This window comes from Cibotium barometz, chromosome 11, assembly GCF_041138505.1.
Source record: "Cibotium barometz isolate CiBa-2024 chromosome 11, ASM4113850v1, whole genome shotgun sequence".
Lineage (NCBI taxonomy): Eukaryota > Viridiplantae > Streptophyta > Polypodiopsida > Cyatheales > Cibotiaceae > Cibotium > Cibotium barometz.
In genome coordinates, this window is record NC_141056.1 from 13272510 (window position 1) to 13291285 (window position 18776).

An 18776-nucleotide genomic window follows, 5' to 3' on the forward strand; every position below is an offset into this window, starting at 1 on the left:
CCGCTTTGTTCGGGGATACAGCCAAATTTGTGAAAGGCTACAATGAATGTCAGTGGCTCACTGAAGTTCACAGCCGTGACAAAATGCCCTTGACAAAAGGATGGTAATGGCAGCCCAAGGCTACCAACACCACAGAAACCCTATGTGCAACCCTAGCAAAGGGTACGGCAAAATTTGATAAGTTCATGGAGCCCATGACCATCTCCAGACATACCATGAACATGATATTCCTTCCACCTCAAACTCAAAAGCCTATGATGCAGTTGAAGGCATTGAACCACTCATTTGTTGCATCCCTCTCAAGCCTCGCTAAGTGGGCCAAAAACGTCTACTTCACCCAGGCCAGATGAAGAGGGATACCAAACCAAAAAAATCTCATGAAAAATGTCAAAGAAAGCGGGGAAAAAAGTCGAGGAAAGCAGTTGAGAAAGGGGCAAAAAAGAAAGCATGAACAGAAGAAAGAAGAAGCATGAAGACTTGTTATGGAGACTCCGCAAGAAAAGCCAATGCTATTTACATAAAATGGTTCTCCAATCACTGGCCTTCTTTGTAAATCTCAAGATGGGGGAGCCATTGTGGGTGAAAATCGAGTCCATGGTATGGCCCATCGTCCTGATTGCTAGTGATTAAAACATCACTAACTAAGGCACTTCATCATTTGCACACAAAAAACGGTACAAGATGTACATACACGCTCTCATATGTGCATGCATGCTTCCACATTCACATCTACGCATGCAAATTCTCATCTACACATGCACGCTTCCACGTTCACAACTCAGCATGCACATTCACAGATGCGAACGCATGTACGATGTTCTTTGTGTGTGCATGTTCCCAAGAATGTCCTCCGAATGTACGTACCCACTTGCATACGTATATTCCCAGGTAAATACTATAAAAATAGAGAGCCCCCTCTCATTTTCCACTATTCCCTCTCCAGCTAGCCAAACTCTTGCCAATTTATCCAGAATCTTCTTTGCGTTCTAGCCCTCTAATACCTCCACTATCGTCATGGGCGACTACAACAGGGCATCTCAAACCTCTTCAGATACTATGCTCCTCACACCCACTAAGAAGAGGAAGGCTACTAAGGTCACCAAGCTCTTGGAATACTAGGTAGCTACCACCGACTTCTCCCCACTCTGGGAGTGAAGCTACTCCGCGAAGTCGATGACCACATGATTCACAGTCACGTCTAGTTCAACAAAAAGATAGAGCACAACCTCACCTACCACACCCAAGAGTGCTACTAGATTGCTAGGAGACCAGAAGTCATGAAACACTTACACAGACTTGGACTTGATGGGATGGTAGCTCTTCAAGCTTGGGGCCGCCCCAACCTTAGCACTGCTTTAGATTCATCTCCTCTTATGACACCAACCTTAGCATACTGTCACAGTCAATGTGGTCCGTGAAGCCTTGCACCCAGCCCAGAGTCTTACAAGAAGATGAGCAAAGCACAAGGAATGGTCAAAGGCATCATCACGAGCCTAGTAAAGATGGAGCAAAATGGGAGGACATTACTCGACTTGATCTGCTTACCCCCAGCCCATGTCCTCACCATGCTAACCAATCTCTTATGGACAGATAGGTAGAGCAGGTGCAACCTCTCCCTGCCTCAGTGAACTACTCCAACCATCCATCATGAACTCCACAGCATCTGCACAAACGTGGCCGCCATCATCGCGTGGGCAAGTTTGAAGCTGCCATGATCCTCATGAGGGTTCTCTATTATGCCACAAGATGGCAAGAGCTTCCCTGAACCCTATAGCTACCAAGGAGCCCCGAGCAAGCCTCCTCGGCACCAAACCCTAGTAGCTTCCTCCCTATCGACCCCCCATTTCCCTAGGGCTGAGGCAATTCCAAGCTCATAGTCCATTTTGAGGGAAGTAGATTCTCAAGTTCTGAAGAGGTGCAAAATCTTACAGAGACCCACAGCTGGATACAAGAAGGGCATCTTGCCTCAATTGAAAGCTTCTCCTAGGCCATCTTCAACTCTCATGGGCGCCTCCCAAGATTTCCCGCTACCTTCTCCTCTATGATCCATACCCTTGCCGGGTACATGACCAAATTTATGGCACACCAAAAGGAGCAAATGGATGCGGCCCACAACAAGCACTCCTCCGGTACATGCAAATATCACCCAACTAGAGACTCAAAAGAATGCCACCATTGCCCTTAATGATAGGCTACAAGGCCATGCCCTTGAGAGTGACTCGTGCATCCATTGTCTTGTGAAGAGAACTAGAGGTCTTACACACGGAACTAGAGGGAGCTTGGGCAGCCAGAGCGCAAACACAAGAAGAAATCACCTTGGCTACACTGCACTCTAGAAAGCCGAGACCATGGCATGCAACAGGCAGCAACTCGTGGATGAGGTCCACAACCAAATAATGGAGTAGTGTCGAGATTTCCGTAGCGCGATTAAAGCCAAGGACCAAACCATTGCTCTACTCGAGCAAACCATTATAGAGATGAAAGTTAACCCCCAACCCGCGTGACAAGTCACCTCAGAAACAGAATATAGGTTAGCAGCCTTATGGATGCCACTATTAACTTGCCAAATCTTGCCACCATCCCTTCCAACCACCCTCTGGCCTCCTCGAATTGCAGCACATAACCCTCCAGCTTAACCTTCTCTAGAACTATTCCTCGACAATAAACTTTCCACCTCCACCTTCTCCACCATCCTCTCCAAAGTCTCTCATACCCTCGCCATGCTCTTCTTCCAAAACACCATCAATTTCACCAAGCCATCCACCATGTTTCGATTCCCTCACCATATCCTCTGCCTCAACCTCTAGTCCTGTCGCTAATGAGTCCTTACCTCTTCTCCGCCCACCTGGATGAGGGTGACTTCATCAACCTTTTTGTTCCCACACTGACTTATGCCCATACCCCATATCCACAGATATCATCAGTAAGGCCATTCAGTGGATGCACACACATGGCTGGCATGATGTGGATGAGGTGTGAAACCATCTTATCGCAAAGGCAAGCACGTTCTATCACCCATCGGCGTTGTCGTCTCTTATATTATAGAATTTGGAAGAAACTGCAACTTATGTGTACTAGCAAGCGCCACCTCTTTGAGAGTGTGCATGAATACACGGAGCCTTTTCTTTTATCAATCCATGAAGCCGGCACTCAAGGTCTCAGATGAGGAAGAGGATATGCACACTACCAAGGACAGGAATGACAATGACGCATCCGACAGCAAAGGCATGTCTAAAGAAGATCGCCAATAGGATCAACGGAGCGGTAGGTGGCCCATGCAAAGCTTCCCAAGGCCCTTCAACCATGCTTCCCATAGTCCCCTCTTCATAAACTCCTACCAAAGGCAAGGAAACAGGTAATGCCTTGAACTCCCTTTTGTGGACCAACCCTCTACATGAACTCCCCCTCTCCTCGCTTTCACCTTACCACCTGCCGCTCCTCCTTGGATTACCTCACTTGCATCTCCAGCACCGCCCTCCCCCTCTCATCTCCCAAGTTGCCCCATCACTTACCTCTCTAGGAGACATCCTCAATAGACTCACCAAGTCTCCCATCACATATTTTTGAAGAAGGTGAAACCCCATAAATCGTCGGAGAGAGTAGCAGAAGATGCACCCCTGACCGCTCCTTCAACCAGTGGGATCCTCTCGATGGGATTGATATTGACAAAGCCCTTAGAATCCTAGACAAGCAACAATACCCCGACACCAATAGGATCATTAATTGTCTTGGTATATGCCTTATCAAGCTTTAGCTAGAACAAAAGTTCAATCAACAATCCAGATCTCATCACAAGAGGGAACCTCATGGGGGACCAACCTATGTGGCATGAGGCGACCCTACCTTCTCCATGCTAAGTGTTGGAAAGAAATAGTGCTATGCTCTAAGGTAAGCACTCTTTACCTCCCAATTGAACGCAGATGGGCCTGGGAAGTCTTTGAGCATGAGCTTAAGAAAAACCTGAAGGTGCAATTCAATTTTCCATGGATACCTCCACCTCGACCACCCCTACTCCTACATTAAGAATGGACGTTTCACAAAATGCAAACGTTCATCCAAGCTTATGATGCAATGCTGGACCACCCTGATATGGTCATAACCATTCGCCTTTTCAGACTTATCATCGTCCTTTTGGTAGAGTTCCCTGATTGGCATGCATTTGTTAAAGGTCACAACATGGCCTTCGACATTTACAAGGGTCCAACTCTTCGTTGGTGCCAAATATTTGGCTACTATAAGCGAGTCGAGTGGATTAGATACAAGGTTGGCGCATCCTCACATTCAAAGATATGTTCAAGACAACTTTCTAGACATCCTACAAAGCTTTTCATTGAACCACCCAGTACAGGAAGTCTCATTTTGACTTCTACTGTAACTTTAACAGCTTTTACCACTAGCCTCTCCGAAGCCATTAGGAATTTTTTGGACCCAAAGAGGGCCTCTTGGATTAACTTTTGATTAGGAATGGACCAATAAGAAGAGGGCTGGGTGCACATTTTTGACTTCTTTGACCCTAGGGGGCCTATGCTTTGGTTTGGGCCTAATTACTACTCTTGTCCCCCTACCTCCTGGGCCCAAACTTAGAGGTCCCCCACCAAGAATCTCGCGAATTAAAAAACCTTTAAAAACCCTAAAATTTAAAAAATCTTAAATTTTTCCCAAAAGTGTGTTTTTCCTCTCAAACTTCCCCCCAACATATAGGATTGGAAAGCTCATTTTGAACCTCTTTCTTCCTCTTTTAAGCTCTCCATTGTTGCAGAAACTCCATACCTCTCAAGCTCTACCTCCTTCTCAAGCTCCCTCTCCCTCTTTCTTCCTCTTCTAAGCTCTCCATTGCTGCACAATCTCCATCCCTCTCAAGCTCTTCCTCCCTCTCAAGCTCCCTCTCTCTCCCTCTCCAGCTCTCTCCCTCTTGATTGCTGCAAAACTCTATCCCTCTTTAGTCTACTCTAGGTTTAGGAAGCCTATTTTCAAACTCTAACCATCTTTTAAGCTTTCCATTGCTGCACTGAAAACCCTGAACTTTCTCTCCTCTCCACTCCTCTGTTGTAACAAGCTTTTCTTTTCCCTTCTTCTTTTTTCTTACCACCATGGCCTCTTCCAGCAATGTGAGAAGACCTAGGCAGAAGGTGGAAGAGCTTGTGCTGCATAACACAAGAGATGAGCATGGATTTTAAGCTCCAACAAGATTCATGGTTGGGGCTTGGGTCTACATGCAGCCAAGCTCTAAGGGACCACATCGAGTGCGTCAACTAGGGAATATGCTACATCATTGAAGGGGCGGCTACAAGGCTTCAAGCATACTAAGAAGGAAGGACTGGTTGCCATAGTGCAACATGTGTATACCCTTGGAGACCTTTACATTCAAAGCCAACGAGACCAAGGTTTCCTTCAAATTGTCAGTGTAATATAAACACAGCTTTAACAATATGCTAATATTGAATTTTTTGTTTCAAACTTTCTTATGATTCTCCATTTTCTTATGTCTCTATCTGTGCAGATAATTTCCCCTCTAATTATGTTGAGGAACAACCACTCCAAAGCCTCACTGGAGTTTTCTATGCTATGCATGCATCCATTGGAGAGGCAATGTTTGTATCTCAAAGCCCAAGTGAGCTTGTACAAAACAATATCTTTTTCTTTTCTCACTCATATTTTGTAGATAAAAAACCAAGTTTATTTGGCAAGCTAGAAGAGACCCCAACCTGATGCTTGGACCATCTTATGCGTAAAGTTTAAGATGGTAAGTGATATCAAGACATCACTCAAGTTTTCAAAGGCATCTAGGTCAGTAGGGCTAAATTGGTTTTTTCCTTTACGTGTCTTTGTGCACAATGCACCAAACGAAAACAATGTATATTTGTAAGGAGGTACGGTCTGACCTCATTCAAGGATTACTAGGAGAGGGTTGGGAGGTTAATGAGGGGTCACATCAAGGTGATGTGTACAAGTGTAATGTAGTAGATTCTATAGTGTCTTTCAGGTTCTTAAAGGCACGCTCTATTTTGTACATGCGTCTACAATACCAAAGATGGATGCAAAAGCACGGGACATGGATCCCACTTCAAGCCTTAGAAGAAGAAATTGTTACTATTGAGGTAGCTATGATGATGCAAAATGGATGGATTGAGCGAGTGGTAGCAAGCAAGCATTGGAGCCTAGCAGACCTGCGTCAACACTTTAGCATCATGGGCTTTGACAATGTGGAAGAGTTAAGTTTCAAGTTGATGAGAAGAAAGGTATATCTGATTCCACTACATGTCTAGATTTAACCCTTACACTTTCTGGTCATTGTGCCACTTTCTATATTTTTACAGATTGGGAAGCGTAAGGAGGGGACAACCATGGTCTCAGAATCATGGCAAATGGGGGACCTTGAATTTTCAGCAGAGCAAGGTGCATAGCCCTACCAACACATAGTAGGCATGTGGAAGAGCTTGAAGATGAACTAGGTATATGGGAAAATAGCCTCTGTTCTGATGCAAGTGAGGGGCAAGAGTTTCAGGATCGAGGTGAAGGCAATGACGAGCTTTCAAGTCAACAAGGAGATGGAGATCAACATGAAGTAAATGTCACAAGAGGCAAAAAATGAAGACATTATAACAATTTTAGATTAGATGACATGCTTGTAATTTTGTAGCAGGCTCTTTTTTAACCCCTCTTTATTTAATTGAAATCTTAACATTTTGCAAACTGTGATTTTTTTGTCTAGCGGTCTAGTGTGAAAATGCCAAACTTTAAATTTTAACTATAAATAGGCCAAAGGTGCCTTCTTTCTCATTTTCACACGATAGAAACCAAGCACGAGCTCACACTATCTCTTTGCATTCACACATGGCTACCCATTTTGACGACTTCTGTGAGTTCCTCTCCACCACCCCATGGGCAGGCAAGAGCGAGCTCTTTGCCATGTTTTGTCAGTCCCTATATAATAGAGAGAGAGAGAGAGAGAGAGAGAGAGAGATTTTTTCTCGATGATAATGTCAAGAATTAATATTAAGGAGAGGGAGCTAAATTGTGATACATTCTAGGTGAGTAAAGGGTTTTGGGGGAAAGAGAGAGACAAAGGCATTGTGGGAAAAACAATTTATGGAACCGGATGTAACTCCTGTACCCCATGGATACAGAAGGAAATTACCACGTGTAAGAAGGTATATTCTCTTTAAAACTAAAATTTGAAGATTTCTAGGCGGATGCTTTTTCTTCAACCATTTATTTAAATTGGCTAACTGGGATTTTGAAAGCTTGGCAAATAAGTAGTTTAAGAGGTCATTATCTTGTGCAATGAATCCCATATCTTTTATGTTAGTACTGAAGGCTCCATAGCATTGGGTCTAAACTACTCTATGTTAGTCACGCAGACTTTCCACGATGCACTTGTGAAGGATTTAAAAATAGAGAAAGCAAGTGCTTGACATACATGCCATGCAAGCACCTATACTTCGTGTACTTGTTGCAAGTTCAAGTGCTTGACATACATGCCATGCAAGCACCTATACTTCGTGTACTTGCAAGTTCTGGGCATGGATTCACTCATGAGTTCTTGCATCAAGGAGCCCTCTTATGTGCACATTATATGTGCATATACTAGGAGGCTAACCCACCCTAGGCATGTGAACATGGGAGCATGGGAACATGCTCTAGTGGGGCAAAGGTTAGGTCTAACCTTGGGTTGAGGTTAGGATCAGGCAACCAAGGGTTACACATGGAAATGAGAACATGCTCTAGTGGGGCAAAGGTTAGGTCTAACCTTGGGTTGAGGTTAGGGCCAGGCAACCAAGGGTTACACATGGAAATGGAGAGTCAAGAGTCACTTGAGGACCCTCCTATATAATAGGTGCATGGGACACTCTCAAGGGATGTTCTCTTGTGTAGAGAATTGTGTCTGCTCTCTTGCCATTTCATGCTAGAGCTATGTGCTGATGGAGTGAAGTCATATCTCTTGGTGGTATGGGACATTAAGGTAAGATATGTGATACTTCGTTGTATTTATGTGTGCACCCTTGGGCTCGAGGGTGGTCGAGTGGATGAGTATATGCCTGATTCATGCATGGTTATTAGCTAGAGAGATCTTTAGGGTTTTAACAGTGGTATTAGAGCGGTCTCTAGTTAATTTTTTATGTCTTTCTCCTCTCTTTTTTCTCTCATTATTCCAAATTTTAAGCATTTTTAGTCTATGCGTTGGGAACATCAATATGGCGGTCGAAACGCGGTGTTTCTCGACTTTGATGGACGTATTGACGTTGTCGGGAAATTCTATGAGTGAAAATGCTATTTTCTCTATTTTTATGTTAACATAAGCATTTTATGGATTTTTAACCAAAATACCACACATGCTATTGCACGTATTTTTTTGTAGAAAGGATTCCCTAAAATTTCTACAAAATTTAGAAAATTTTTCCTAATTATTTAGGAAAATTTAAGAGCATTTTATGTTAAAAATGCATTTTTAGTGCATTTTTTGAGGGTTTCCCGCGAGTATGCTATCAAAATTTTGCCAATTTTCTGCTAAAATTCACTAGGGGGCAGCATATTAATGCATCGGGTTCTCTCCCATGTGCATGGCATAATTCCTATCTCTCAAATCGGGATTTTCTCTTCCGTGTGGGAACACCCCTTATGTGGGTAGGTTTGATTAAGTGTTTAATCATAATTAGTGTGAACATAGTTAGGGATTAATCAACTTAATTAATGCATAATCTCCATGATAATCAGTATGGAAGAGAAGAGGAGATGAGGGAAAAGAGCAAGAGAGTGTGGTGATGGAGAAGGGAAGGAGGAAGGGAAGCCATGGCTTCCCCAATCTCCCTTGCAAAGAGGGGGGGTTTGCAGGCCGGCGGCGCCCCCCCACGTTTTTTTTAAAAAAATGTTAAACTTTCTAAAAGCTTTATTAAATTTTTTTAATAAAAAAGCTTTTACAATGCTTTTGATTAAAGCATTTTAAAAAAAGAGAATGAAAATTTTCCGTTTCCAAGATTTTTTAAAGAAAAATTCTCTTGAGACCTTTCATTTTCCGAATTCTAAAATTCTTTTGACCTTCTGAATTCCGGGTTTTCTTTGTCTCTTCATTTTCCCGCAACCCTTGACTTTTCGTATTCCGAGATGACCATCCAGGTTTGGAAATTTTTTTGACCATTCGTATTCTAATGCGTTTGGGGTGCATTTAAAAATTTTTTAAAATAAAAAATTCGTGGAAAATTAGACAAATGTTATTTCAAATGTATGGAATATCCGGGTTTGGTGACCAGCAAATTCTTTTTTTTAAAAAAAATTACCCAAAAAATTAGTAAATCCATTAAAATTGCAAGTTTTAATTGGATTTGAGAATTGTCGGGCGGAATTGAAAAATTTCGTGTTCGATGGGATTCTTGAGGTAAACTTTTTTAATAATTAAAAAAATTTAAAATAATTATTTTAGAAATCCTAAAAATTGGCATTTTTAAAATATCAATTGTATTTTTACAAATTTTATTGCTAAATTTTTTTGAAAAATTTTAGATTTGGAGTGCCATAAGATAGAATTTGGTGGAGTTCAAAATTAGTAAATTTTGAGACCCTAAAAATTTAGAAAAAATTAGAAAAAATCATGATAATTCTTTTTTCTCAAGGATTTAATATTTTTGGGGGTTAACTAGTGTTGAAGTACGTTTTTTAAGTGCTGGCATTAGATAGATGTGGGTTATTTGCTTATAATTAATGCGAGTATGCCTCATATTTGTAGTTATTTCTATTTGGATTAATTCTAGATTGTGTTTTCATGATTTTTACCGTTGTTTAGCCACCAAATGCTAATTAAAGCATTTTTTCTTATGTGCAATTAGTTCTAGCGAATTGATTTGCTAGATCATTTTGGTTAAAAGAGAGAAAGTGAAGTTGAATTCGAGTGAATCGTGATTTTTGAGAAGAACTTTATTGACATGGCTCATATTGACTCCTTAGTCAATGATAATGTCGATCAGATGAGTGATCATCCCAACTTGGGTGGGAAAGATCTAAAATTCCAAGTTGAAGAAGAGGAGGCTATTGGAAAGAGTGAGTTTTTGGAAGAAACAGAGCATCTAGAGGCAACTATTGCCAAATGCCATGACGATATGAAGTCACTAAAGATGCAGATTTTGACTTTGCAAAAAGCTCTTTTGGCGACATCTTGTGCTCCTACCAAAGCAATTGCTTCGATAATTGCACCAAAAGTGTACTGTAGTGAGAAAAAGGAGAAGACTCAGGAATGTGTAGATGCCTAGCCCAATAGGTGGACTACACATTTTGCCTTTGATCCATTCACTGATGCGCAAAAACTGCAGATGGTGTAGGGCTATTAAAAGGAAAGGCATTAACTTGGTGGAAGGATCTCAAAGGTAATTCCATTCCTACGACTTGGCAAAGTTTCGAGGAAGCTTTTAAAAAAGAGTTTGTCCAACTAAAGAATGAATTCGAAATAATTGCCAAGCTTGTTAAAAATAGCATGGGAAATCACCCTTTTGATAATTATGTGCATAAGTTTAGACAATTGGTTGCCAAAGCCAAGTTTGATGATCATACCTTGTGTGGGATTTTCATCAATGGTCTAGTTCATGATTACGAGGTAAAGAAATGCAAGGTCAAAACGGCTGAGGATGCTATTCAGGCAGCTCAAGTTTTTCATAAGACTATGGTCAGTGCCAACACTTCAAAACCATCGTCTAATGAAAAGAAATCCGCGTTCACTTTTTCAAATACTGGACAAAAAAGAAAGTTTGTTTTCACACCAAAACCAAAAAATTCAGACAACTCTAGCAAGAAGCAGAAATTTGTGAGCAAGGATAATGTCACATGTTTCAAATGCAAGGAAAAGGGACACACGAAGAAATTCTATCCTTTGAATGGAGCTACAGCACCTTCGGTGCCTGGACAAAAGGTGGCACCGAAGAAGTTCATACCAAAGAAATCTATACACATTACATAATTTCAAGGTAAATTTTATGAAGTCGATATTACGCATCTTGAAGGAAGCCAATGTTCAGATTGTGCTTTCAGTAAAGACATTTTTGGTTTGAATGAATTATTTCGTGTTTATGGATCAATAAATGGACATCAGGTTCATATTTTGTTTGATCCTGGTAATATTCACAATTTTATTAACAACATTGTGGTACAGAGCATGAAGCAGGAAACCACACAGAATGATCACATGTACAAGGTCAAGATGGCTGGAGGACAAGTCCAATTATGGGACAAAAAGGTGTCAAAACTACCGTTAGATAGACATCCATTTATACTCTGATAGACTTGATTTTCATGTTATGAGCTTGGGTCATGTAGACATCATTCTAGGGATGGAATGGTTTCATAAAAAAAACAAAGATTTTTCTGTTGATTGGGTCAAACATTTAATGTCTTTCCATCACAATTGGAAACCTTGTTACTCCTAAGGGAAATAAGGGAAACATTGTTGTACCCAAGGAAACTTTTATTAATGAGCTTGAGTTAATGAAAAATCTTTTTAACTATGAACTTTTCCAATTTGTTATGGATCCAGTGTCCATGTGTTCATTTTGATGTAAACACTGTTTCTTTGGATATGTAAACACTGTTTCTTTGGATGTAAACACTGTTTCATGTGTTCATTTTGATGTAAACACTGTTTCTTTGGATGTTTGGGAAAGTAAAGTGCTAAATTCCATTAAGAGCAAATTTCAGGATGTATTTCCTGATAAGTTACCTCATGGATTACCTCCTAAACGAGAGGTGGACCATAAAATTGAGTTAGTGCCAGGTGCAGAACCTCTTAGTATTCCTCTATATAGGCTTAGCCAGACTAAGAAAGACGAGGTAGCAAAGAAACTAGTTGAATACTTGAGGAGGGGTCAAATTAGACCAAGTAAGTCTCCTTGGGTTGCACACTTCTCCTGGTTAAGAAAAAAGATCAAGGCACCTGGCGGATATGTATTGATTACAAAACTCTTAATAAAGTTACAATTTAAAACAAATACCCATTGCCTAGATCAGATAATCTTATTAATAGGTTGTGAGGAGCTAAGTATTTCACAAAGCTTGATTTGCGAATCGGTTATCATCAGATCCGTATTGCAGAGGAAGATGTTCCTAAAACTACTTTTTGGATACGTTGTGGCCATTATGAATTTTTAGTGTTACCCTTTGGTCTCATTAATGCACCAACAACTTTCCAACAGATGATGAATGATATATTTCGGGATCTGTTAGGAAAATGTGTGGTGGTTATCTCTTAGATGATATTTTGATATATAGTAGAACTTTGGCTAAGCATGAGAATCATCTTAAAGAGGTTCTAGGAAGGAGAAACTGTATTGTAAATTATCTAAGTGTGATTTCTTTAAAAAGGAATTGTTATACTTGGGCCATAAGATCTCTCAAGATGGCTTAAGTATAGATTTTGATCGCATCCAATAGGTTTTGGGATGGCCAGTTTCGCGTACGGTCAAGCAGTTAAGATCATTCTTAGGTTTCGTGGTATTTCTTTGAAAATCTGTCAAGGATTATTCGAAGTTGACAATGCCTTTACCAACCTTCTTAAGGGTAAAAATAAGAAGTCTAAGCTACAGAAAACTTTCAATACTTTGAAATATAAAGTTCGAGATGCTCCTGTGTTAACCTTACCAGATCCTAGTAGGCCTTACATTGTAGAGACTAATGCTATTGATTTTGCGGTAGGCACAGCTTTGTTCCAGGATGGGAAGCATGTGGCCTTCGAGAGTAAGAAACTCAGCGATGCACAGACTACGTACCTAGTTCAAGAGAAAGAGTTGTATGCGATCATTTACGCTTTAAAGACATGGAGACAATATCTTTATGGGTCTCAGTTTATGGTCTTAACAGATCATCAGTCTTTGCAGTTCATTTGTGATCAACCGGACTTGAAAGGTAGAAAGGCTAGATGGGCTAAATTGATGCAGGACTTTGATTTCATGATTAAATATAAAAAAGATAGCTTGAATAGCATTGCTGATGCATTGAGTCAAATTGGTGAAATTAATGAACTTAGCTTCATGGAAATTACTTCTAACTTGTACGATTCACTCAGGGGAAAATGCAGTACAGATATTTTCTTTGTAAAATATTAGAATTTGGCAAAATTAGGGTCTAACACTGAGGTAGATAAAAACTTGGTGAATCAAGGAAAAGCCAACCAAATTTTTATTCAGAATGGTATTTTATATCGAAATGATAAGGTTTGCATACCGGATGTGGCGGAAATTAAACTGAGGATCCTATTTGTGTCGTGATGCACCATCGGCCATGTGTGACCCTTGGTTTCCTGACCCTAACCTCAACCCAAGGCTAGGCCTAACCCTTGTCCCACTAGAGCATGTTCCCATACTCCCATGTTCACATGCCTAGGGTGGGTTAGCCTCCTAGTATATGCACATATAATGTGCATATACTAGGAGGGTCCTCAAGTGACTCTTGACTCTCCATTTCCATGTGTGACCCTCGGTTTTCTGACCCTAACCTCAACCCAAGGCTAGACCTAACCCTTGCCCCACTAGAGCATGTTCCCATACTCCCATGTTCACATGCCTAGGGTGGGTTAGCCTCCTAGTATATGCACATATAATGTGCACATAACATACTTCGCCTCTCTCAAAACATTGCACTCTTACAATGAAAAGAAGTTGAACGTTTTCAACTGACTCCCAAGTTAAATCCTCAATTTCCCTGTCTTTCCACTTAATTTTAACCTCAAGGATTAAGTGACTATGAAGTTTTCTTTCCCTGAATTCAAGTACCTTTTTTTTCAAGTTTATGCAGAACATAAGACAAATCTTCAACTTCAACGAGTTCTTAAGGAGTAACCATGTTATCCTCACCTCCCAACTTCTCTTTTAATCTACTGACATGAAAGCCTAGATAAACTCTAACATGCGGAGGTAGTTTTAATTCATACGTAACCATGCCAATCCGACATATAACTCTGAATGGACCACAATATCTAGGAGATAATTTTGAGCACTTTCCTGTTGACAAACTCTCAGAATCTTTAGGAACTTTTAAATAAACCAATGCTCTTGGCTTAAAAGACCGAGGTGAGCGTCCCCTATCAGCATAAAATTGTGCTCTATCCTGAACACTCCTAATAGAATCCTGAGCTTGGGTCAGCATAAATAAACCAATGCTCTTGGCTTAAAAGACCGAGGTGAGCGTCCCCTATCAGCATAAAATTGTGCTCTATCCTGAACACTCCTGATAGAATCCTGAGCTTGGGTTAGCATTATTGCATATCTCATAAGAAATCCCTCAATACATCAAGCTCAATGTCCTTAAGACCGACATCAACAGGTGCCCTAGGTTGATACCCATACATAAGCATGAACGGACTATAACTAGTAGCCGAATGCTTAGAAGTGTTATAGGCAAATTCCATCATTGGAAGATATTTTTCCCAACTCGATGGTTTTTCAGAGACATATGCATGAAGCATATCCTCTACAATTTGATTCACAGGCTTTGTTTGCCCATCAGACTGCGGGTGATACGAGGAACTCATACTCAAATTAGTTTCCAATTTCTTGAAAACTTCATGCCAAAAATGAGCCGCGAACTTAGAGTCCTGATCGCTCACAGTATCATAAGGTAGACCATACAGTCTAAACAATTGCTCGACAAATTGGTAAGCCAATTATTGTTGGAATTAGGGTTGCAGGAATGCACACACAACTTCAAGAAGATGAGAAAGCTTGAGCACAACACAGTAGTGTATTATGAGTGCCAAAATAGAAAGATAACAAGCCCTAGAAGATAATGGGCGTATATACAATGCACGGGGGAAAAAACCTCCTAGTGAGGGAAAAAGTGCCCCGGCGGTCCTAAGTGTGTTCACACACATCACTACTATAATATGGTAACAAATCCCCCCTGGAGTGATGCGGTGAACAAGAGCTAGCACTCATGTATAGGGAAGTGTCTAGCTATGTGGACGAATCCACAAAAGGGAGTAAGCCCAAAGCTTTGCGAAAAGCTTCGAACTTCTCACGAGGCAGAGCCTTTGTGAAAAGGTCTGCAAGGTTATCCTGTGTTGGCACATAAGCCAAACTGATCTCTCCTGCAGAGAGTCTCTCCCTGACATAATGGTAGTGCACCTCAATGTGCTTCGTACGAGCATGGAACACTGGGTTCCGCGCAACTGCCAATGCGCTCTGACTGTCAGTGAAGATGGTGGTGGCAGATGGCTGCCCAACACCCAAATCAGCCATAAGGCGTCTGAGCCACACACACTCAACCGTAGCTGTGAAAGCTGCCCTGTACTCAGCTTCACAAGTAGAAGTGGCCACAGTAGGCTGCTTCTTGCTCAACCATGATATGCATGAGCTTCCAAGCATGAAGCAAAAACCACTCGTGGACACGCGTGTGTCATAACAACCAGCCCAGTCAGAATCTGAAAAAACATGTAAATCTGGCGGCAATGATCCCCCCTTGGGATAAAACAACCCAAGATGCCGAGTACCACTCAAATAGCGAAAGATACGCTTCACTGCCTGCCAATGCTTAATGCCTGGGCTATGCATAAATCTGCTCACCTGTGAGACTGCAAACTGAATGTCTGGCCTCGTAATGCATACATAAATGAGGCAACCAACAGCTGTCTGATAGAGTGTGACATCAAAGTGATCTCCAGCATCATGAAGACTCAACTTCAAACCTGTCTCCATTGGAGTAGCAATAGGCTTGCAGTCTTCAAGGCCAAATCTCCGCAACAATGTTTCAATATACTTTGTCTGACACAAAGCAATACCTCCATCACACTGCTTAAATTGTATCCCCAAATAATGATGCAAATGCCCCAAATCTGACATCTCAAAAGAGGCATTCAAATCAGCCTTAAAATCAGCAATATGACTCTCATTTGGTCCTGTGAGCAGCATGTCATCGACATAGAGAGCAATGATTAGATGTACACCATCCACACGTTTAACATACAAAGTGCTTTCTGTTGGACTATTCTGAAACCCATGTGCAGTCAAATATGCATGTATTTTTTCATACCAAGCTCGTGGAGCTTGCTTTAAACCATATAAAGCCTTTTTTAACCTGCACACTTTGTTTTCCTGCCCTCTTTGAACAAAACCACGAGGCTGCGATACATACACCTCCTCATGCAAATCTCCATTTAAGAACGCAGTCTTTATGTCCAGCTGATGTACATTCCAACCATTATGAGCTGCTAATGCACAGATGCTACGAACAGTGGTCATACGACATGTGGGAGCAAAAGTCTCATCAAAATCAATGCCCTTCTCTTGAGCATAACCTTTTGCAACAAGCCTAGCCTTATGGCGATCCACTGTGCCATCAGGCTTACGCTTCAATTTGTATACCCACTTAGTGCCAATGGCCTTCTTGCCAGGGGGCAAGTCACATAAAGACCATGTACTATTTTTCATAATAGCATCGTATTCTGCTTGCATAGCAGCCATCCAATTTTCTGAACTTTGTGCCTCATCAAATGAAACAGGCTCACTTTCATCGCACATACTAGAAACAGCCAATGCATAACAATCTGACGCATAAGAGGCACCATGAGAGCCAGAACGAGTGCGACTAGACAAAGGGGCATCCAACTTGCTGTCACGCAAAGTCTGCACCAGCCATCTAGGCATGTTCCTAGAGCCCTTAATCTCTTGTCTCTCATCCTCAAGTGCATCATGCATATCTGCATCAGATATAGGCTGATCTGTGCCATCATTTAAAACCTGCATAGGCTAAAAAACTGCCTCATGAGGTATTGCACTTGACTGTGCACCACTGAAAAGAGGCAACAATGTATCATAGACATCACGTGAGCTGATATCTGTCTCCTTAGTACATGAAACCAAGGGCTGAACTGCATCTTCCACAAATACAACATCACGGCTAACCAAAATGCGCTTTGTCTGTGGATGATACAAACGATAGCCTTTGCTCTCAGCACTATATCCAACAAAAATACATTTGACAGCTTTGTCATCCAATTTTCTGCGATGTTGCACAGGCACTAATGCATATGCCAGGCAACCAAAAACACGTAAATGGCCAACAGATGGCTTGCGGCTATGCCAAGCCTCATATGGAGTGACAACCTGTAATGCTTTGGTGGGACACCTGTTTAGTACATAAGTGGCACACATGACAGCCTCAAGCCAAAAACCATGTGGTAGACTTTGACTCTTAACCATACATCTTGCCATTTCCATGAGAGACCTGTTTTTTCTCTCAGCCACACCATTTTGCTGTGGTGTATACGGCACTGTACATTGGTGTTTTATCCCACGCTCAGCCAGAAATGCATTAAATTCTGAAGACATATACTCCCCCCCTCGATCTGAACGGAGGGTGCCCATCTTACTTTCTGACACATTTTCAGCCATAACCAAAAACTGTTTGAAGCACAAAAACACTTCGGACTTTGCCTTCAAAGGATATACCCATGCATGCCTGGTAAAATCATCAATGAAAGTCACGAAGTAAAGGTAGTTTCCAAATGATGGAGTTTGCATGGGACCACAAACATCACTGTGAACAAGCTGCAATCTGCGTTCAGCTCTCACTGATCCATCTTTGGGAAAGGAAGCACGCTGCATTTTACCCAATATGCAGCCCTCACAAACATGCTTGACAGGTGCCTCAAGCTTAGGCAAAGAAGACACCATTTCAGATTTCTGCAGGCGCAGCAAACTTGCAAAATTCAGATGACCAAAACGTGCATGCCACAGTTTTGCATTTGAAATAGCCTGCGTATCCATAATAGCACATGCTGAATCCTCTACACATTTGCCATCCATATTGAGCTTATACAGCCCTCGACATAGTGAACCAGATGCTACAATGATGTCACCACAAGAGAGATCATGAACAGTACATCTGTCATCCACAAATTTTACAACCAAACCTGTTTTGGCAAATGCGGAGACTGACAGCAGATTCTTTTTGATCCCTGGCACATACAATGCATCAAAAAGTGTAAAGGTGTTACAATTTGCAACATTCAGCACAATCTGTCCAACTCCTTTAACGGGATAAGAGGAGTTATTGGCACAAGTGACAGTATTTCCTGTGGGAGCAGACTCAAGGAAAGTGAATAAACTGCGCTGCGAGGTGATATGCTTAGTGGCACCACTGTCAAAGTACCATACATCTGAATCTACTGCAGACATACATGTGTCATGCAAAGATGGGTCATAACTGCACCGCGCATTGAATGCCCATTCTGTATCTTGAACAACATTAGCAGATTCATTGTTAGAAGGAGAGGCATCTGCAACAGCCATACCAGCCTCTTTCTTCTTAGCCTCTTTCGCAGCCAGCTTAGGACACGCTTTGATGACATGATCATTTCCCTTACAGTACTTGCAAAATGTCTTCTGTTTGTCACCCTTCTTCTCATCTTTGTCTTCCTTCTTTGGTTGCGCAGCATTTGCAGATTTCTGCTTACTAGAAGAAAAGCCAGCTTTACCTTTCCCGCTTCTCTGACTAGCAACGAAAGCTTGATCTGCGACACGCATAATATTCCTGTTTTGCCTTGACTGGTCTTCTTGCAGCAAAACAGAAACTAACTCCTCAAATGATAAGGCATTGGGATTGCCTTTCATCATCAAGCGAAGAGTGGAAGCAAAACCCTGATAAGAATCTGGTAGACCATTCAAAACAGTCTGCACAAGTGAACTGTCTGACAGGATTTCATTTGCAGAAATGAGCTACTCTTTGAAATCCTTGATCTTTGTCAAAAAGCTATCCATAGAATCACCTTCGTTCATATGCTCACTCTCCAACTGTTTTCGGAGGTA